The following is a 22956-nucleotide window of genomic DNA, read 5'->3' as shown; positions in this document are numbered from 1 at the left end:
CCTGGGTGTTTCACATCTACTCTCTCCTGAGGAACTGATATTTCAGGGATGCCCGCCATATCTCTCCTCAGGTCAGGCCTCACCATGGAGTTTAGACTGTCCCAGATTCCTTCAGACTCCCCACTGGGATTGTCTCCTGGCCAACCTTGGGCCCCTCTGCCTAACACCTGATCTTAAGCCACAAAAGCTCATTTTTCTCTGTAATCAAGCATGGCCTCAATACCCATTAGACAATGCCTCCAAATGACTACTTAATGCCACTTTCAATCCCAATATTTTAAGGGATTTATACAATTTCTCTGAGCATGCTGGTAAATGGAAGGAAATACCCTATGCCCAATCCTTTTCCTATCTCCACACCAAACCCTCCCTCTGTACTTCCTGTTCCCCTGCACAGGTTCTATTAGCCTCTAAACTGGCTTCTAAAATGAAACAAATCCTCTCCTGAACCTCCTCCTTCCCCATGTAAGCAGACTTCTTGCGATGCTCAGGCTTCCTGTCTCTTCCTATCTTCCTGAGGGACTTTCCTGTCATGGTGTCAAGCCACTCCTTGCCAATTCTGGCCTTAAGGTGATTCCAGCTCTGAGAGAGCTCATGTTCCCTCCCCGTGGGCTGAGACCAAGCCCGGGGATTATTCAGCGACCAGAGAGTGGAGGTTTCATGTTGCTGAAAGTGTTCCAGTACCAGTCAATGGGAGCGACCTAGAGGCACAGATGATGGCTAATCCTTCAGGCATGTGTCATGCCTCCAGGCTCTGCCTTTCCCTCCCTTACCTAAGATGTCAGGACACCTTTTCTGCTTCCTCCATGGTCTCACCGCGTGTCCTTTGTCTCTGTCTGCCTTCCCCTCCCTGGGCTTACTGGGACCCTCCCTCCCATGAAAAACTTGTAGCATGGTTCCTTATGACTTAAGTTATTCCAACTAGTTTTCTAGGCCTCTCATTCTAAAGTAACTTTAAATGAGCTACTAGGCACCCGGTAAGGCAAAAACGCTTACAAAAAAACTACAGCTGCCATGCTAATGTCCTAACTCTGCCCCCACAAGGGGAGGAGGGAAAGCAAATAGGCACGCTCATGCACAGCAGGAATGCCTGCCATAGCTAAGAGAATCCATAGGCCAACCCTACTCACACCCTAGGCCACCGGTGGCACATGGTGGTGGCTGTGGCCCGCTGCCACTTTCCCTAGAATAAAACAAGCACAGAGTACACAGGAAGGGGGGGAGGGGCGACAGGCCACAGGATCAGGCCTAGGCAGTCAGGCTCGCTTGTCCCGAATGTGTGTGGAGGGGGTCAGTGCCTTGTGCATGCCCTGCTCCCAGCCCCACCTCACACCTCCGGGCACCAGACCCAGCCCTTGTAAGCCAATTGTTAGCTTAAGGTTATAATCCCAGAAATCTCAAAATGGACAATATGGTACTGTTATTGGCCCGGGATGCCCTCTGAATGTCCTTCTCTAACTTTACAGATGATTTATTCCTTTATTAAAAGGGTAGCCTTTATTAAATAGGCTGCCTGTTGTTAGCTAAAAGGTAGGATCCTAGCGTTTTGTTCTTTCTAGATGGAACCTTCACCTTCCAGTCTTCTGGCTGGTAGATGTTGGAAGCTTTGTACTGAGGCCTGGCCTCAATATGCCTTGGGTGACCAAGAGAAGTGGCCTTCACAGGGTTCCTTAAATTACAATACCATACACCAATTAGACCTTTTCTATAAAAGGGAAAAAAGTGAACTGAGGTCCCCTATACAACTTTTCTTTCATCTCAGATTGCCTCCATAATTGCTATCTAGGTACTCATATGCTGGCCATTCTTTGTAAGTCACAGTATAAACACCCTGTGCCCTACTTCTAAGCCACTCCAATATTCAGAACCTCCTAATGGGTGCTTCCCCCTTCAACAGGTAATGGTAGGAAGAGGGAGAGTCTGTGTCCCCATCCAGCTATCAGATCTAAGGGAAATGAAAAAACATCTGGACAGATATACTGATTCCCAGAGAAATACATTCAGGCCTTTATCTCTGTGATCCAAACCTTTCAATTGACATGAAAGGATATTATTCTTCTACTAGACCAGAGTCTTTTCTCATTAGAAAAGCAATGGGTTCTAGCCCAGGCTACTTAGGTTGGAAATGATTACCATTTATAATGAGCCCCAATACTAGTGGCACCTGGAAATGAGGGAATAAATGTGCCTACCTACAGGGGCACAGGCAGTCCCCTTGACAGATCCACATCAAAAGGGGCTGATGATATGGCTCAAGTAGTGGAGTGCCACTTTGCAGACATAAAGTCCTGGGTTCAAGCCCCAGTACAGCCAAAGGAAAGAGAAAAAATACTTAGGTATCTCAGTGGGAGAGTGTCTTCTGCCCAGCATGTGCAAGGCCCTGGGTTCAATTCCCCAGCATTGCTAAATCAAAAAAAAAAAAAAAAAAGGTAAGACAGATAGGTGGCATTAATGTCACTTCAGCCATCTCATAGTGGAAGAAAGTAGTTTAACCTAGACCAGATCCTTCATTCTTCAAGTGAGAAAACTGAGGCCCAGAACAGTTCAGAGATTTGCTCTCCAGAGTGTCAGGTGTCAATGCAAAATAACAACTTTGCTTTACAGCAATGTCCTGAAGAAAATCCCCTTACCTTTCTACAGCATCTTAAGGACGCTATCAGAGAACATACCACAGTGGACCCAGAGTCACAGGTGAGAGAGGTTCTCCTCAAAGATAAATTTCTAACAGTCAGCCACAGATATTTGTAAAAAACTCAAAGACTGTGACTGAAAGGAAAAAGTCATTGGATCAACTAATACAACTAGCCATGTCTGTATACTATAACTGGGACATTGCTAACAGGAGAGAAAAAGATGAGACACCATGACCTCATTGCTGCTGTCAGAGAGGGCCCCACCTGACTGGATCCTGTATCCTGAACTTGCTACCATGGTGGACAAGAGGTGCACTTCTGCAGAGAATGCTTAAGGGGGGACAGCCCAGGAGACAGCCCCACCCCATGAGGACCCTGTCTTCTCTGCAAAGGTAACCACTGGAGGTCTAAGTGGAAGGCGAGGTGCCACTTCCTATGGATTGATGGGTCCCGGCCCCCGTCTATGCTCTACTTCTTGGCATTGTTGTTGAGGAGCCTCATGGTAGCCATCATGGCAGAAAAACAAAAGATCATTTTCTGGCTAGATAGTGGAGCTCATTTCTCTGTTTTACCTTTCTCTCTGGGTCCCCAGTCCAATGACAAAAGTTATCATTTGGGGCAAATCTGGCCAGCTCCCTAAGGCACTAGTTTACCCAGCCTCTAGCCTGCTCTTGGGGAGACCTCCTCTTCTGTCATCTTTTCCTCATAGTTCCTGAAACTCCAGTGACTCTGCTGGATGGGATTTATTATCTCAACTAAAAGCTCAAATTCTCCTCCCTCCAGGCAGCTATTTCTGCTGTGCCCTCCTTCAGGAACAAATAGATTCCACAGTGTGTTCTGATGAGATGCGTGTAGAGCGAGCCAGGTTGGCCCTTTCTATTCAAATAAAACTCAAAGATCCCTCACAGTTTTCACACCCAAAACAATATCCCCTCAAGCCTGAGGGATGATGAGGCTTTATGCCTATCATAAATTCCTTAAAACAACAAGGGCTGCTAATTAGTTGCTTCAGCCCCTATAATAAATTCAAAATTGTTATAAAAGTTAATTTTAAAATACAAGTTACAAAGTAAACAACTGGAAAGGATATAGATAGGTAGTGAATGTATTTTTTGAGAAGTTAAAGGAAAATGGAATGTGTTTTGGATGAGAAAGGATTTTATAGAGAAGGGTTTGTCCTAAAGATTATTTCAAATAAGAGGGATAAAGACAAGCCATCAAAGGGTTTAATATGTTATATAAAGGTTCGAGTAAGTTTTAAAAGTGTGTAATAAAAAGCTTTGGTGTGTAATAGAGTTAAAGTTGAGTATAATCTAAGAGTTGCCTAAAAGATTTTTAGGGTCATGTTCTCTAACAAGGTTATCTTAATATTGTTCTGCTCTGAGTAACATCTACAAAAAACCATTACAGAGAAAGATTTTATCAAAGAAATTATTTGTGTTTTCTGCTGATCTTGTCAAGTTTTAAGTACTACTAAATCAGAGTTCATTTACATATTTGCTTATGTTTCTTAAATGACTACCTTGTAACAGTGTTGTGTCTATACTTTATCTAAATATGGCACATTTACAAAGTTAAAAATGTAAAGTTATATTAAAAATGAGCTAGAGCTCTCTTATCCAAGACTGTTACATTTAAATCCTTACAGCTCCTGCCTCCCACAGGTCACCTACCTAGGTGTGGCCTTAAAGAGACAGACTCACTCCCTGAGTCATGAGTGCATCAACCCAATCTTCTGTTTCCCTCTTCCCCATACCATAAGGCAGCTTAGAGCTTTTCGGGGAGTTGCAGGATTTTGCAGAATTTAGATCCCTAGATATTCAGTCCTTTAGCAGACACCTTTTATGCTCCTTCTAATAAACTTGCCTCCAACAGACCCTGCTCCTCTGGCTATCTACCTTATCTTAACCTTCTCAGGGAACTTCTCAGAGAACATGCAGACCAGATCCTGCCCCATCCTATAACAATTTCTGTTAAACGAGGGGATCTTGTTCTTCTAAAGGCTCTTCTACCCTCTCCATTGGGACTTTGATGGACCAGCCCTCATCTGGTCATTCTCATGACACCCACTGCTGTCAAGCTCACTGGGATCCTCCAATGGTGGCACCTCTCAAGGAACAGTCAGAAAAATGGAGAAGGGAGGTGGAGGACTCTTGGAATCCTCTAGGGAACAACATTTCACAGCTGTTATCTTGGCCAATGCCCATCCTAATGCCTATGTTTCTTGCTCTCCTATTCTTAAGCTTCCTCCCTTGTATCATACTGCATATCTGCTATTGCTAATCAAAAGTTTAACCAGTTGTACCTCCAGGGACACCAACCTCTCCAAAACCATCCAGAAGACTGCTATGAGGGCCCCCACCAGGACACCACAGGAGTCTGAGAATCTTGTCCCATACAGCATCGCCGTATGGGGGTCCTCAGCCCCTACCCCCATCATTATTAAAGAAAAAATGGGGGAATGATAGCATAATAATGTCGCCATTTTGTGAATCGGCCAAAATGGCAGCCCTGCACCTTAACAGAAATTCCTGTGCTTTAAGACAGCCCCAACCCTACCAGAGACTACCGCGCATGCACTAACTTCCTTAACCTCCCCCTTCTATAAAAGCCACGCCTGGCCCAGAGTCTGTGCTGTGCCATATTTCCCACCCAGCCTGGTGGTTCAAGCCTGCCATTAAACTCTGCTCTTGGACATGAACCTGTTCTCGTGAGCTTTCTTTGTGAGTGGCATTTTTCCTAACAGTATGGAATAGGCACTCTGCTAATCATTAAGCATGCAATACAGAAGGGGAAAAAAGGCTCAACCACTGTCTTAATTTATGTAACTTTATTATAATATGTATAGTATGGATAAAATAAATAATAAAATTGTTTAGAAGCAATAAGAGAGCACCTCCAATTCTTTGATATACTGGAAGCTAAGCTCCAAAAGGAGAAAATTTCTGTTTTGTTTGTTGGCTTGCTTGCAATAGGATTTCACTCTGTTATTCATGCTGGCCTGGAACTCACTACAAAGCCCAGAATGGTCTCAAACTCACAATCCCCCTGCCTCAGCCTCTGAAATGCTGGGTGCTTGTGCTACCACCTCTGCACCAAAGCAAGGGTCTTGACAAGGGTCATACCTCAAGTTAGTTCTCAGTGCAGAAGGAGAATCTAGGATTTTCTAACCTGTTTCTTATGATGCTGCCTCTATATTTGGCTGCTTTTACTTAGTTGATGCTGTTGAGGAATTTATTCATAATGAAGAAATGAGGGATCATCAGAATTATTTTCTCCAATACTTAGATAATGAAAACCCAGAATTATCTTTGTATCCTATTCCTCCCATATTGCTGTTAGTCAACATAATGACACTTTATTCCATTTACTTCGGCCTAATTCTCTCTCCATTTTCTACAACACTCATCATGAACTTGCTCCTCTTAACCCACAATCATTTGGGCTTCTTATGGGCCAGATTCGCATTTTGAAAAAATTCTACTTTCATTTTAGAGTGATGGATAGCATACAGAGCATAACATGTTGCCATAGACAACATCTTAGAAGAATTCTTTCATTTGGAATGACATCAACTTACATAATAGCTTTCATTCCTATTTTGTACAAATCATCAACTTTAGGAAACTATAATTTCAATACATAAAAATCATTCCTTGAAATATTTTACATAGTCTTATAAAAATACTGGAGTAGAGTGATCCTCCAACAAGCAGCTTGGAGTTGATTCTCTCTCTCTCTCTTTTTTTCCTATTCCTCTGCATTTTATCTTAGTATTTTGGAGGGCTGGGAGCATAGTAAAGCACACAGAGTCCTTTAATAATTAAACAGGAAAGCAATGAAATAGAGGAAGGCAATGTGAGAGGGAAGAGATTTTTGAGCAGAGACTTATTGTAGGAGTCAAAGTTGTAGCTCTTGTTGCCATTGGAGACATTTTGATTTGTGGTCTGCTAGACTGGCTGTGTGAACTTTATCTTTACAAGGGAAAAGAAATCATTTGCATAAGCACAGGCATCACATTTCAGCTGTAGTTCCTTGGAGATTCCAAAGTTCTCAAGTTCTCCTTCTTCCAAATACAATCACAGGCTCAGGGAGGTTTCTCATCAGCACAGAAGTTAAAGGACACGTGACTCTGGCAGACAAAACAACATGATACACAGTCTCATTGGAAATGTCTAGATTTTGAAAAGTACCTGATGCGGAAAAAAATTGAAAGAGACACGAATGGAAAATTCCTTTTCTGGCTTCCTGTTCTTTCCTTCCTGCTAAAGAGAGATTAGTTACCAGCTGTCAAAAGAAATATCACTTTTAATTCTTATTTTGGGGAGGGGAAGGAAAGCATTACAAAGAATGTCTTGGAAGAGAGTGAGGCAAGAAAGTCTTTACTTTTTTGCCATTCATCACTGAAGTTGAAATAGCACCAGGAGGGCATAAAATAGGCAAGAAAAGGATTATGCTTTCATAGGAAAAGTGAGGGACAAAAGAGGAATAGGGTGACTTAGTTTCCCTCAGTATTATCTAATGAAACAATGTGTGGTAAGGAACTCAGGTAGGAGCTTGGAACTGGTAATAGCCAATCTCTGAAATCTTTTCTGGGATAGATAAGGACAGAATTAACAAAAGCAAAATAGTCTTTAAAATGAAGGCTTCTTTTGAAATCAAAGCATTCATCTTGGACACCATTCTCATTCCCAATGAAGGCATACTTCCTTAAGGAGGTTGACCACATTTTTAACTGCAAGCATCTATTCCTCTTGCAAAGGAGGAGACTTTACCTAATGTTTGGCCATGTCTTTTAACATTGGATCAGATCAGATGCATGCTTGTTAGTTCATAAAGCTCTCTCAAAGCATTCTTTAGGTTACACTACACAGTGTAAGCCATCAGTAAATGCAGTGTGAGTGAAGAATATTAGAAAGTCAATATCAGTGCTCCAAAGGGTTTGCTTGACTAGCTTCTCTTCATTGTTGGGAATTCCAACATGGCTTTGCATTAACAAACAGATTAAAAAGCAAGATTCAAAATTGTAAATACAGCTGAATTTCACTTTTATATTAAAACAATAGGGAAAATATGGAAACAATTTTGCCAAAAGAAATTGAGGATTCCAATTGATTTTTATTACCTTCTTGGTACTCTTTTCTCATTAGCTATGATAAATATATACAATTTTAACATTTGGGAGAGATTTTTTAAAATTACTCCTCTCATCTTCCTCCATACCTCCCCAGAAAGACAGAGCAGCTTTTAACCTATAAATGTGATTCAGTGCTTAGACTATTTCAAATGTAGTCTATTCCATGACTTTGCTTGAGGCATTGTTGAAGTACTGTGCATCATCTTATAAAAATGATGAACTGGATTGCTCTTTGAGGAAGAAAACTCAAAAGGCTTTTTTCTTTCCTTTTTTCCTACTTTGTCTCTGTTTCTTACCATCTATTTTTGTAGAAGACTTGGGACCCAGTAAAACAGACAAAGCCTTCAAAGGGAAATGAGAAACTGTTAAGAGGAATTTCAAGAGTAGAGATGTTGAGGACAGAGGACAACTCAGTTGTTATCTAGTAATTGTGGTGTTGGGTGGGTATCTCTGCAGTGAGAGGGGCTTAGGATCCCAGACAGGTAGAACAGATGGACAAGGAATGATAGAGAAACTCACAAACACCAAAGTGAAGGAAAGGGAACCTGGGAGAGTAAGTAAATAAATGATTCAACCCCTAAACATGGTGTGATTGCTTAACTCAGAAAAACATTTGATCTTAGTACCTACTATACTCTAGCTTGCTCCTTGACACAACTGAATTCAAAGATGGATAAGATTTACCTAGTTGCTGTATACTAGTTTTTAAAATTTGTCAAATAAGTTAACAAGTACAACAAAGCACTAAAAAATATAGTTTGAAAGGAAAGGTGCATTTTAAAATTCTATTCTCTTTTTTTGTTTTTAAAATATGTTTATCGTAGGCAAAGAAGAAGTTCAGAAAATAAATCCGGAGGAAAGACTGATAGATGTGTTAGGTTAGCTTTCTGTTGTTATGACAAATACCTCTAAGACTTAAAGGTAAGAAAAGATTTATTTTGGCTTGTGGTTTCAGTCCATGGTCAATTGGTTCATTTGTTTTGGGGCATGTGGTGAGGCAGAATGGGTGGTAGAGAAAAGCTGCTCACCTGATGGTGACCAGGATGTAAACAGAGAAATAAAGGAATTGGGGTCTCAGTGTCCACTTCACACAATCCCTGCATCCTAACTTCCTTCCAAAGAAGTTCCACCGCTTAAAGATTTCACCATAACCCAATAAAACCACAAGCTAGTGACCAAGCCTTGAACACATAGGCCTATGGGGGACATTTAAGATTTAAATTATAATAATAGGATTATAAATGATAGAAATACACTTGGCTTGTACTCAACCATGTGAAGAAATTCATTAGTCAGAAAAGAAGATATTTACCTTTGGAGAACAGTGAACTATACAGGTTAGTTGGATTAAAGTTTGGTAAACATTTCTCCAAAAAGGATCAGATACTCAGCATCTTAAGTTTTGAGGGACATAATTCCCCCACTGAGGCCCTGGAGGTTCCCTGAATTCTGCCATTGTGGTATGAAAGCTGTCGTTTACAATATAAAAATGAGTGAGCCTGGCTGGCTTCCCATAAACTTTATTTATGGACACTAAATTTGAATTTCGTATAATTTCCACATGTCATGAAAAACTCTTTTTCTTTTATTTTTCCCCTCATTATTTAAAAATGTAAAAATCGTCCTTAGCTCATAGCCAATACAAAAGCTGGAAGCAGGCCATAGCTTGCTAATGCCAGAACTAGAGGAGAAATACCTCAACTCCATGTTGTAAGGAGCCCCTTTATATAGAGCATCCTCTCAGGCCATTTCTAAAATCACCAAGTAGCCATACAAGACAGATTACTGAAAAAGACAATTATTTCACTTAAAGTTTTGACATTCAAGTAACACATTCTTTCAACATCTTGTAATTTGATAAATCTTAAAACAAATAAACTAGCTCAATTTGCCTCAGTTCCTCTTTCTACTTCATGGAATTTTGTGGATCACAGAAGCTGAGCTTCAAAGTTGATTTTCAGTGAAGGTAGATTGAGGGGCAGAGCTGTGGAATAGAACAGCCAAACCAGATACCATTTTTATTTGGCTTTGGAAGTGTTTCACTTACATGTGGGTATGGGTGTGTCTGATATTCCCAGAACTTATTTCAAATAAAGGAATGCAACTGTGCTGTGAAGTTCTGACTCAGTTGAAGTTGGCAAGTTATCCAATTTCCCCATGGAGCCTCCTGACCTGCTCTTCTTGTATGCTGTCTGCAATGCTTCATCATCTCAGACCAACTAGGACACTCACCCAAACAAAAACACCTCTCCTAAAACTGTCTTTCCAGAACAGAGCAAGTCACATGATCCTTGAACTCTTTTAAGAGTCCTATGAGATGAAGCGCTAATAAAAAAGCAGTGCTTTCAAACAAACAGTGTAAGTGATAATGCTCCCTAAACGATAAAGCCAAACTAATGGCCGAAACATCACGTGAAAGTATGGAAATGTAGATATTCATCTAGCCTTCAAATTTCTTTGCAAAGAAGGTAATCTCTGGGTTCACTGCTTCCCTGACATTTATAGATGACTGCAAAGTTCAGTCTCCTTGAAGGATCAAATTTTCTTGCAGGTGCTGTGTAATAGGTTGCAAAGCATCTATCTCCATTATAATGTCAAAACCTTCACCATAACTAACAGTCCGGAGTACTGATTATCAACCTAAGATAGGTGTTGTTGTTGTTGAACTTGTTATCATATCTCTATTTTACAGATGAGGAAACTGGAAGAGAGAAGTGTTAAGCAGTTTCCCAAGGTTACACAGCTGGTAAGTGATGTCGGCATTGAAATCCAATCTTACTTTCTCAAGTGTTCCTGCTTTTGATAATGAAAATCAACCCAACAACTTCCAAACAGCAACTAGGGTTAAAATCTAAAAACTTAAATATGAAGGGTTAACCAAGCCATTGGTGCTCTGCCTACCAAAACTCTTTGAAGCAAAGGAAAACACTAATTCCCAGCCAGCAAAGTACTCCATTGAGCTTTCCTGGACACACCTCTGTCAGGTTTTGAAGAGGTTGGGGCTGTTATTTCTTTAGTTCCTCATGGCTGCCTTTCACGTTCTCCTGAATCTTTCTCTTGACTCTATCATCTTAAGTCCACTTCTTTCCTCAATGCTCTGCCTTGACCTCATGACCACCTCAACATTTTATTCAGCCTCCTAGGACCCACTGCCAGGCAGAGCAACAACCAGACTGAAATCTGAAAACTTTACCACAGCCTGCACTTTTATTTACCATGTCAATCTCAAGCTCTGATTCCTGGAGTTGAGGGTAGAAGGAGTTTGCAACCCCAATCTCTCTCTTCTACTTTATCAGGGCTAATCTCTTGCCCTTCCCAGGATAAATAATCTCTAAGGGCATGTTGAGTAGAGGATTAAATGGATGCTTAAGTGATTCTAGGTGTCCTGTCTCAGTTTTTGTTGGCATGCAATCCCAGCTCTCACCTGCCCAGATGTAGACAAAAAGTTCTGCTGGAAAGGATTGGTTTTTGTTTTGCAATATTCTGATGAAGTCTAAAATCTGGCATGAGTGTTTCTATAGGTTAGTTCTCAACAGTCCTGTTTGTAAATATTTGAGTCATTTACTGACATTGTTGAGCATATATATTTTTGGCCCAGGAACTCTTTCTCCTTTGTATCCCTGACTAAGGGAAAACTCAGGGTATACTTGAGTGACCTTCAGAAGTACAGAGGCAGTAAGGTAATCATGTCTCAGCTGACTGGCTATCACCTGAGTTATACGATGCCAAGGGCTACCTATGTAGATTCCCAGGGTGGAACTGTAGGAACAACCAGTGTCAATGGTTAACCTAAATTCTTGGTGTCTGGGGCTTTTCTTTACTTTATTATTAACTAAAGAACATTCTTACCATTGGCAAGCTGAGTGCGCCCAGCATCTAGCTTCTCTATGGAGAGAGTGAATCAGGTAAGTATTGCTCTATTTTTGCTTTTATAAAGTCATTCGCCTATTGTTTGCTCTTGCTGGCTTCTTTGTTCAGGGAGCAGCAGTGCTCTGCATCCAACGATGCAACTATTGATGTTGAAGTAAATGAAATTAAAAAGATTTAATTACTTTTCCACGTAGTGTGTCATATTCTTTAATATAAAATAGTGTCATATTCTTTAATTTATTATGAAGTTTTGGACAACAGCAGTCCCACATGAGTGTTTACACAGTCTGTTAAACAGACCCTGTATGTCATTATATATGTAGATATCTCAAAGTGGCTTCATCATTTATATACTGTATGGAGTATCTATGGTTTCTTCATAACCAGACTATTAAATCCTATATGTATATGGCGATATGTATGCATTTATGAACATGAAACTTTAAGCATAGAATAATACACATTTTTACACCTCCCATAAAAGCTTTAAGAGAAATAAAATTAATTTTTTTGTAGAGTTGTATGTAATGATATGAGAGGGAAAAAAACATTCATTTCTATAGACTTAGTTTAACATGAAATGGAAGTAAGGATTTTTCTCCTGTTATGTTCATCGTAATTACTTTAAAGCTTTTTTATGTCTTTGATTTTTGTCTACTAACAGCTTAGAAATTTTGTCCTTGAGGTTTAATTCAGGAAAGTATGGACTTGTAAATCTTTACTCTTTGAATACCATGAGTTGTCTAGCATATACAATTGAATTATTTCCATTGTTGATGGATTTAAGTGGTAAACAAGAACTTTTCTGTAAACCAGTTGAATTTTGACCAGGTACACTACAGTTTTATACTATGGTATAGACTGAAAAGTCTTGAGGACTCTAACACTGTGATATTTTTACTGAATATTACCTCTTATAGCTCAGTGGGAGCGAGCACCTTAAAAAGAAATATGTGTGTGTGTGTGTGTGTGTGTATATTTACATATAAATGTGTCTTTGGTAGTACACTGTGGGAAATGTAGACCATCCACTCCCTATGTCTGATTTTAAATGATAAAATAAATTGAAGTATCTAAATCATAGCTGTTTCATAGAGTACATTTGGCTGAACTTAAGCCAAAAAGAAGTTTAAAAATGAACAATGTCCAGAGTTCAATTCAAATTAGGAGAGAGCAGTAGGAGTGGGGGAAGGAGGGAGGAAGAGAGAGAGAGAGAGAGAGAGGCTTATTTTAAGAAATTTATTGACATGACTTTGGAACTGTCTAGCTAGTCTAATATTTGTATGGCAGGCCGGCAGGCTGGCTATTCTAGCAGTAATTGATGTTGAAATCTTGAGTCCAAATTTATAGGATATGCCAGCATACAGGAAACAAGTGGTGTTTCTGTATTGCAGTGTTGAGAAAGAATTATTATTGCTTCTCCAAAAAGGCTACCATAGCCCTAAAGGTCTTCACTGATTGGATGAAACTCACCCACACTTTGGAGGATAATCTACTTTGCTCAAAATCTACTGGTAACTAATATTCATAACAGCCAATTACATCTTCATGGTATTACCCAGGCTGGTGTTTGATAAACTGAGCACAACAGCCTAGGCAAGATGACACACAAAATTAACCATCACAAGAACATGGGACATTTTCACCCTGGTGCATTTTGCCATCCAGTTATGAGACTTGCTAGTTTAAAGATTCAGTTTCTGTAAAACAAAGTATAAAGTAAGAGCCATACTTTCCTATTGCATACATTTTTAATTCCAGAAAGTAGATCTGTCTAAAACACCACCATTTGAGTGGATACATGCATTAATTTAATATGGCATTTCCAGAGCTACAGCTTTTCAATAATAAAGTGATTTCTTTCAATTGAGATGATGAACAAGTTACTTCGAAAACCATTCCTAGCCCAGTTTTCTGATGGTGTGAACTTTGTACACAGTCCTTGCTTCTTCTATTAATGAGCTACACAATATACTCTCCCCATGTGTTTTCAGGATGCTTATTTTTCATTTGTCTGAGTATTGCCTCTGGATAACTGTTGTTCTCAGTGGTAGCAGCATCTCAGGAGCTATAGGAAGCCATAGGATCAACATATTATGCCATAAATTTAACTCCATAGTTTGAATGAAAAGTAAGGCATATTAAGTAAATTTAAAAAAATTGTTCTTTTTGTTTTTTAACACTACTGGGCTTTGAACTCAGGACCTCATGTTTGCCACTAAGTGCTCTACCACTTGAGTCACATTCCCAGTCCTTTTTCCTCTTACTTTTTATTTAAATGCAGTCTCACACTTTTGTCTGTGTTAGCTTCTGACTGTGATCCTCCTAAATCTACCTCCCAAGTTGCTGGAATAATAGGCGTGAACCACCATACCTGGCTTGTTTTTGAAATAGGATTTGGGTAACTTTTGCACAGACTGTCCCTGGACTGCTGTCCACCAATCTATTCTTTCCAAGTAGCTGGGACTGTGAGCATGCTCCATAATGCCAGGGATATTAAGTAACTTAATGACAATCAATCTGAATAACTATTTCTGTGATGCAAGCATGGGTGTATCAAAATTCAAGACCAGAATATATCTTAAAGAAAAATCACAAGCTTGTAGAATATTTTGTGCTTAGGCTCAGATTCCCCAGGATTTTGGAGTAGGGATAACTTCCACTTTGTGAAGTTATTTTTCTTTAATGGAAAGTTTTGAGAAGCACAATTACAGGGTGGTTTTTATGAGACACAATTCTTGGGTTTGGTTACAACTTGATTAGTTTGTTGGCTCTGCCCCAGAAAAATATTTGACCACAAATTTGACCAACCTTTTCACAACTATGTTCTCTTCTCATCTCATGTGAGACTAATCCAAACAATGGGTAATTTAGGACATTCTGTCTCTACATTGGGAACATAATCCAAACTATCCTCATAAAATAAGGCACCTGGCATAATGGTTCAACCACAAAAACTTATTCAGTAGATGTCTGATTCAAGGCTGTATTGTACAGAAGGCAGCTCTCTAAGTTGGATGTATATGAGTTTAATAGATCTAACTGACTAGCATCTGAAAGACACACTTAACCATCTCTGATGAGCTAGCTAGGTAATTAACTGAGAACTTTTAGTGCTTTTGTATTGAGTTATTGAGTTCTAATTATAGATGACACAGTAAAATCCTTCCTAAACTAGAAACTGAAATTTGAGAAGGTGCCAGAATATTACAGACTATGAGTGATACACTAGGATTGTCACATCAAGAAACCTGCTCCATCTGTATGTTGACCTTGCTTTTGTTTGAATCAGAATTGAGCCAATTTGTGGGTGGTTACAAGGATAAAGTGTTATGATTAATTGAAGAAAATTATCTAAGACTTACAAGTTACTCATATTTAAATTTAGGCTTCATGGGAATGGAGAGTGTTTTCATTTCCTCATGACTGAAATGTTATTTATCTGCATGAGATAAAACTATGGAGCCAAAGATAAGATTTCATCAATTGTTCTAGGTGTTTAAATGCTAAAGAAATATTCAGAGAAACAAGACTGGGCAAAGCAAAATTATAAACAAGTAGACCCAAACAGAAGCAAAATGCACTGTGCTTTATACTCTCAAGCATAGTGCTCAAAACTAATCAGGACAATGTTTCTAAGCATCTCATCCCTGTGTACAGAGGATTTTCACATACTTCTCCCATGCAATTGTGTCAGCTTATCTTTGTTCTTTGCTCATGCAAATAGTGGACACTCTTTCTCCAGTTGTGCATGGGATTTGGTTGTGATCGATTGGGTAAGCTAACACAAGAGACACCCAGAAGTACAGTGTGAAGAGAGCTAGCAGGTGAGAAGTAGAAGTCCAAAATTTTGCCCTGGAGATGTGCGTTGTTCAACTATCACACCGTGTGTGTGTGTGTGTGTGTGTGTGTGTGTAAAGTAAGTGTCTGCTTTCATTATGCACCAAGCAATATTATGATAATTGCTATCTCATGAGAACAGTGTTGTGGACCTGGTTATTGTAGACATCAAACTAGTAGTATTCAGTAGCCATCTTGCCATTCAGTATGCAGAATTCTGTCCTCTTTTTTTCCTGGCAGTATTGGGGCCAGTGTGCATGCTAGGTAGATGCTATCCACTCAAGGCACACTCCCAATCTTTGTACTTTAATTTTTTCATTTTGGAACAGGGTCTCACTTTTCACTCAGGTCATCCTGGACCGTGATCCTCATATTTATGCTTCCCATCTGGCTGATATGGCAGGTGGGCACCATCATGCCCAGCTGTTGTTTGGGATGGTATTCCATGAACTTTTTAGTCCAGGATGTCCTCAAACTGCAGTCCTCTCCATCTTATAGGTATAGGCTTATAGGTATGAGCCACTGTGCCTGGTACCAGAGTGTTGCCTTTTACATACTGCTTTTTCAAGTTGAAAAATGGGATCTCTGTTCTTCTAAGTAGATGTACAGTGATTTCTTCTATTGGGCACTGGACTTATAAAGTTAAGTCATGACTTACTTGTTATTGGGAAAGTCAAAGTCTAGCCAAAGAAGACACTGGCAGAAAAATCATGGTGCCCAGGGAATTGGGAAGCTTTATAGAGGAAGTAGTTCTTGTGTTTGTCTTTAGTGAATAAAAGATGTCTGCCCAACTGAAGAAGTTCTCCAGTTTAGGAAATGTGATATGTTCAGTGTGCTTGGAGTGCAGGGTTCTTGGTGAAGGAAAGCAGGAGTACTAGTAGGTTTGACCTTGGGTGCTAGTTCACACAGGAGGAGGTTTCCTCTCTTAAAATAACTTGATACTATAGTTCCATGACTATTTCCCTACTGTCTGGGACTGATTGTAAGAAAGGAGGAGAAATCAATATGAAATATGGAGGACAGAAAAAAGATGGAAAAAGTTAATTAGTAATGTATTTTGACTTTGTAGATGAGACTTTGCTTCAGAAACAAGCTAGGTTTTCTTAGAACTATGTCTAACAATAGAATGTGATCATTGCTTATCAGGACACTTCATCTTCCTGAAGTTATTCATTTCCTATTTATTGTCCTAAGCTGTATTTCTATTAACTTAGTGCCACTCTGTTTAGTAAGTGGTAGTCAGCACATCTTTTCATACCTGGATGGAATGCAAATTTCGTTGGAATTCACCTATGAAAACACTGTTTCTCTATCTACCAGGAAATGAGTAAGATAGACTAGAGGAGTTATTACTATAGAAGAGAAATAACAGTAGGCTAAAGGTCAGATGTCTTCAGTCTCCCTACCAATATACAGTTATTATTACTTGACAGTAATTAATTCTCCATCAATAATTTTCTCCTCCATAAGATAAAGATGTTATAATCCCTATGGATTTGGTAATGGATTGCTTAAAAAAGAACTACTACACTTGGAGGCTTTACTTGGAGCTAACCAAATGATCACAACCAAATTCCATGCACAAATGGAGAAAAAGTATCCACTATTTACATATATGTGGGACGTATTTAGGGATTTGACTTTATGCAACTGGTCACACAGTGTTGGTGAAACATTGTTTCTGTGTCTTGTGCTGTGTCCTGGCTCTGTATGGCAGGTATTTGGAAGGAACAATGGATGTGAAATGGAGGAAGGTGACATTGAAACCAATGAAATATAACTGGATGCCATCATGGTGCAGTAGTCAGGGTTGTTCTCTGATGACTTTCAAACCACCTAGTTGATAACGAGGATAGATAGCAGGAGAAGCTGAAGTCCACGCAGCTGGAGTAGACCAGAAGTATCTGCAGGAAGTGTGGGCTTACTTGTTGACATCACGCCAACCACATGCACCAGCAGGTCGATAACTGTGGGAGTTGCCATAGCACTTCATGTCCCACAAAGACCTTCTGATATAGAAAGAAAGTGGCTATCGTTTTTCTTCCATCTTACAGAAGTCATGCAAAAAGTCTCCCATGGCTCAGGCTAATCCAGCACTGTGAAAAAATGGGATTCTGGGGTGTTACCAAGTTTAGCTAAAAGGGTGGAATCCAAACATACCACATTTTACACCCCAATTAAGAGGAGAACAAATGATTAACACAATTTCCAAATATTTCACCCAATGGCAACAGTCATATTCTGATTGGTTATGTAGTGGAACTGCTTTTGCATCTTTTACAAGGATTAAGTGAGATGAATATGCATGAACTAAGTTTGAAAGTGTTAAAAATTTTCATGGTTTTCAGAGATCAGTTTTAGCTACCTGATCTTAGATTGCTTCAATTGTTTTTTTTTTTTTTTTTAAAGATTAAACAAACACTGGGGAATTAGATATTGTAATATGTTTGGATTCTGTAAGATTCCTTGGTCTTTGTCTTTTTTCCCTTGGTGGAATGGTGGTGCTGAATGGATAGCAACCCAGTCCTTCCACTAAGAAGATCCTTTCCTTCATGGACTCAAGCTCATAGTTCTAAGCCACTTTCGACTTTTCCACAGAAAATATTTGTCCCTCTTTCATATAACTTATCCCTCTTTTAAGCTGAGAAAAATAACAGAATTAAAAAGTAGCAAAATTGGTAGCTATTACTAATTGAAGGAAACAAGCATTGGAGATAGGACAAAGACCTTCAAAATGTTATGCTGAGCAGAAGTAAGGAAAATGATTTGCTGGCACACCATCCTCTGATAGGTTTTCCTTCTGTTTCCTCATTTGCTTGAGTTTGAGCAGCTTTTTACCTTAGCCTTCTGCCTCAATTTGTCTTCCCTCTATGTTCTCCAGTTGGGTGGATTTTTGTGTATTTTAAAGATCCTGTGTTTTATTGATGTCATGAAGTGTCACAGTAATTGGCCTTACCATTTTCTTGAATGGTTTTGTTTCCATATTCCAAGTGTTTTTCACCCAAGTCATGAAAAGAAAATATTTCTGAATCTTTCATGAACAATACAAGACAACATGGAGAAACTTTGATACTTTCAATAACAAAGGGTCACGTGCCATTTCACAGCAAAAATTATGCTATCAATTTATTCCTAATTTTTATTTCACAGAGTGATACCATTCTATGTACTCAGAATGATGTGAACCATTCTAAGTGCTTTAAAATATTAATTCTAAGACTGAGTGTGGTAAGGGAACATCTATAATACCAACTATGCAGGAGGCAGAGGTAGGAGGCACACAGTCCAAGCCAACTGAGGCAAAAGCACACAATTCTGTCTAAAAAAACAAAACAAAATAATAACAACAAAACTAAAGCAAAAAGGCCTGGGGGCATGGCTCCAGTGGTATACCACTTGCATATCAAGTGTGAGGCCCTGAATTCAAATCCCAGTCTTGCCAAATACACACACACACATTCACACTCACACACACATACCCACACACAAAAATTCTTCAACTCCCATGACAGACAACATTTGTACAGGTAAGGAAACAGGCACAGAGAATCCATGTAAGGTTCTGAATGTTACCCAGCCATTATATCACAAGCAACATAGCTGGATTTGGAACAGGTAGTCTTTCTCTATAGTATATGATTTTAACCACTAATCTATGTGTTCTAAAGCAACTCAATTCTCCATGAATTCATAGGTAATAGTTGTTACAGATGCTAAGTTACATACATGCAGCAGTCAAGAAACTGTATATAACTGATAGTGAAATCCCAAGAGATGCCAGCTATTCAGGTGATGATAATCAAATCCTCTGCCCTGGCCCTGCTCTAGACTTCTGATGATTCCTTGTGTTGAAGTATTTCTATTTTGCACACCAAACATTAATTTGTTCTTTCTTGGCCAAGGTATTTAAACAATACAAACAAACAGATAAGAAATAGCAAAGAAGAGATGTGTCCTTTCTTTCACCAGCATAGGGGATGTGTCATTTTTCATCAAAAGCTAATAAACAAAAAGAGAACTTCAACCACACAAATCAAGGAGAATTTCACTTCATTGAGCAAGTATAATATCCAATCTAAGGGAAAGGATATTTCATTGATGGGGAAATGCAATCATTTTTATAATCCTAATAACACATGACATTTTTCTGGCATAAACATCAGATATTGAGCTATGGCACATTTCTTTGAGGTGGAAAATGTAGATGAAAGTAGAACTCAATAGAATTGAGAGGTTTTTTAGTTTAGAATAAAAAGTTTCTCCTCAATGGATCCAAAATAATATTATATTACATGAATATTAGGTATAAATTACTATTTTTGGTATGCAAATATGAATTCATGAGAAAATAAGGGCAAAAAATTTTTACATTTATATTATAATTAATTAATGAAAGTAACAAGGATATGAAGTCACCTGACAAAATACCACGTTTGCTATTTGCTGCATAGACACCCTGTATTTCATGGGTTCTTAACACATGATAGTAGTGAATTAAAATTTCTATTTTCTGAAAAAGCATCAGATAAAAATCAGCAGTCAATATAAGAAAATTACTACCATACCTTTCTTTTTCTGGCAGTGCTGGGGTTTGAGTTCAGGGCCTCATGCTTGTTAGGCAGGCTCTGTATCACTTTATTCCACCCCCAATCCTTTTGTAATTTAGTTATTTTTTGTATAGGATCTTGTGTATATGTTTGGTATTGGCCTCAGGCTGCAATTTTCTTACCTATACTTTCTGTGTAGCTAGAATTTCAGATAGGCATTATTATGCCTGGCTTGTTGGTTGAGATGGGGTCTCACTTTTTGCTTAGACTGGTTTCAAATCATTATTGCCCTGATCTCTGCCTCCTGAGTAGCTGGGGTTACATGTGCATGTCTGAGACTTTGGCTTTTTGAGACTACCTGCTATGCAGCTCAGCCTGGCCTTGAACTTAACTTGCTATGTAGTCTTACTACCCTACTGTCTCTATTCTCCTGAGTGCTGTGATTACAGGCATGCACCCACCACCATGCCACACCCAGCTAGAAAAGTAAAATAAATCCAATATTCTTTGAATGAAAGAAAACTACAGTGCCTAAGAAAGAAGACTGTTAAGATCACAGTTTTATTGCTCAAAAAATAATTACATTCAAATGATGATTAGTTGTTTTTTAACATTCATCACAAAGAATGCCTTTAAAAAAAAGAAAGGCATGTTTACTTTTTAAGTAGAAAACAAATAGTACCAGGAAATAAAAGGGGGGCTTCCCTACCCTGAAGTCCAATAGTGCAGTTATCATAAAGATGACTGAATTTCTGAAGATTCTAATAAAACTCTTTGTTGTGTTTGACATTTCCTTTTGCGTAGTCTCAGCTTTTAAACTAAAGATCAGGTCATTTGTTGGCATATTTTTTTGTTTTTCTTGTTTGGTTAGTTCTTTGTTGTTTTGGTTCCTTATGAAAATAACAAACACTGGTGGTAGTACTTTGCAGCTCAGAAAATTCTTCTACACTGATTGACACGTTGTATCTCCAAAACAACTCTGAGGGTAATTAGCATAAGTAGCAGAATTCTTAGAATAGTAACAGAGATACCAAGTTCCAAGAATTAGGTAAATAACTTAACGTGAGAGTATATGATAGAGAGGACAACCCAAACTCCAGAGATCCAACCTGACAGTCACTCCTTTTTTATTTGTCATCTAACTACTGCCATGCCTCCTTTCCTCTTCTCTACCATAAAGAAATCTTAGGGGGGATTACAGGTGCCTCTCAGTGCAATAACACCTTGCGTTTTAGAATGAGGCAGACCTGGTTTCTAATGTAGGTCTGATGCTTATGAGTGATACAGTTTTTAGGCCAATTGTCCCCAAAGTGTGCTTCAGGGCTAGCAACATCATCCACACACAGGAACTTGTGAGAAATGCAAATTCTTAGGTTCTGACCCGTGAGCCAATAATGCTGGGGATGGGGTTCAGCACACAAGTCTAATAAGTGCTCCTGATAATGGTGGTGCACACTGAAGTTTCAAAAACAGTAGTGTAGAGCAAAGAACAGTACTACTACAGAACGGTTTTCTTTGTAAATTAGGTCAATGACAGGTATGACTCAGGAGGATGGGGACAGTGAAATTGAAGAAATATAGCAGACACTTTAGAAATAAATGTCATTCCAGGGGATTGACACTTATTGCAAGGGTGAATTCTAAATCACTCCTTAAATTTGATCCTTTCTGTGAAGGGAAGCAAAGTGACCACATTTTTTTGGTATGTGACACTATTTCTAAACCTGGAAGTGACAGCCCATTCTAATTTGTGAGTAGCATATGGTCACATTGCATACATTCATAGTGGTTAGTGCCTGATTGAAAAGAAAGCATCCTTGTCTGGTTCCTGATTTTAGAGGGAATGGTTTCAGTTTTTCTCCGTTAAGTATAATGCTGGCTGTAGGTTTGTCATATATAGCTTTTATAATGTTGAGGTACTTTCCTTCTATTCCTAGTTTTCTTAGAGCTTTTATCATGAAATGGTGTTGGATCTTATCAAAGGCTTTTTCTGCATCTATTGAGATGATCAAGTGGTTTTTGTCTTTGCTTCTGTTAATGTGGTTTATTACGTTTATTGATTTTCGTATGTTGAACCACCCCTGCATCCCTGGGATGAAGAATAATCTTTTTGATGTGTTGCTGAATTCGGTTTGCCATTATTTTGTTGAGGATTTTTGCATCAATGTTCATTAAGGAGATTGGCCTATAGTTCTCCTTTTTGGAGGTGTCTTTGCCTGGTTTTGGGATAAGTGTAATACTGGCGTCATAAAATGTGTTTGGCAGTTTTCCTTCCCTTTCTATTTCGTGGAACAGTTTAAGGAGGGTTGGTATCAGTTCTTCTTTAAAGGTCTGAAAAGAATTAACCTAGAAGGTAACACCCACGCACAGGAAATCAATGTGAGTCAATGCCCTGTATAGCTATCCTTATCTCAACCAGCAAAAACCCTTGTTCCTTCCTATTATTGCTTATACTCTCTCTACAACAAAATTAGAAATAAGGGCAAAATAGTTTCTGCTGGGTATTGAGGGGGGGGAGAGGGAGGGGGCGGAGTGGGTGGTAAGGGAGGGGGTGGGGGCAGGGGGGAGAAATGAACCAAGCCTTGTATGCACATATGAATAATAAAAGAAAAATGAAAAAAAAAAAAAAGAAAAGAAAGCAATTGAAGCCAAGGGATTCTATTTTTACTACCTAGGAACTGTAGTAAAATCAGGAGTAGGACATACCCTTTTTCTTTGCCACCGACATTTAATTTGCTGCTTATTTGTATGATTCTGGCCATTGTTTCACAAAATAGCTTTGCCCAATGGCCACTTTTAATCCCACGATTTGAATTACTTATAATTCATATACCTAAATGTGACTCAGTGATTTAAACGTCTTCAGTTTGAAAAGTCTATAAATTCAATTTAAAAGCTTAATGAAAAAAAGATTTTTTTCAATCTTGGT

At 39.0% G+C, this 22956-nt stretch overlaps 1 protein-coding gene across 4 annotated transcripts in view; it reads left to right on the top strand.

The window, feature by feature from the left end:
* Positions 1 to 22956, top strand: part of Kcnj16 (potassium inwardly rectifying channel subfamily J member 16) — a 208702-nt gene that overhangs the window by 144259 nt on the left and 41487 nt on the right. For 3 of the 4 annotated variants that reach the window (XM_074045250.1, XM_074045249.1, XM_074045251.1), the window contains one exon: positions 10463 to 10516. The gene's annotated coding sequence lies outside the window, so the exon portion shown is untranslated. Of the gene's footprint in view, positions 1 to 10462; positions 10517 to 11528; positions 11676 to 22956 lie in introns of those variants that run through there. The other variant, XM_074045252.1, reaches the window with a different exon arrangement.

Source organism: Castor canadensis, chromosome 11 (genome assembly GCF_047511655.1).
Source record: "Castor canadensis chromosome 11, mCasCan1.hap1v2, whole genome shotgun sequence".
NCBI lineage: Eukaryota > Metazoa > Chordata > Mammalia > Rodentia > Castoridae > Castor > Castor canadensis.
Note: the sequence above shows the minus strand (reverse complement) of the source record. Positions and strands in the feature narration are given on the sequence as shown.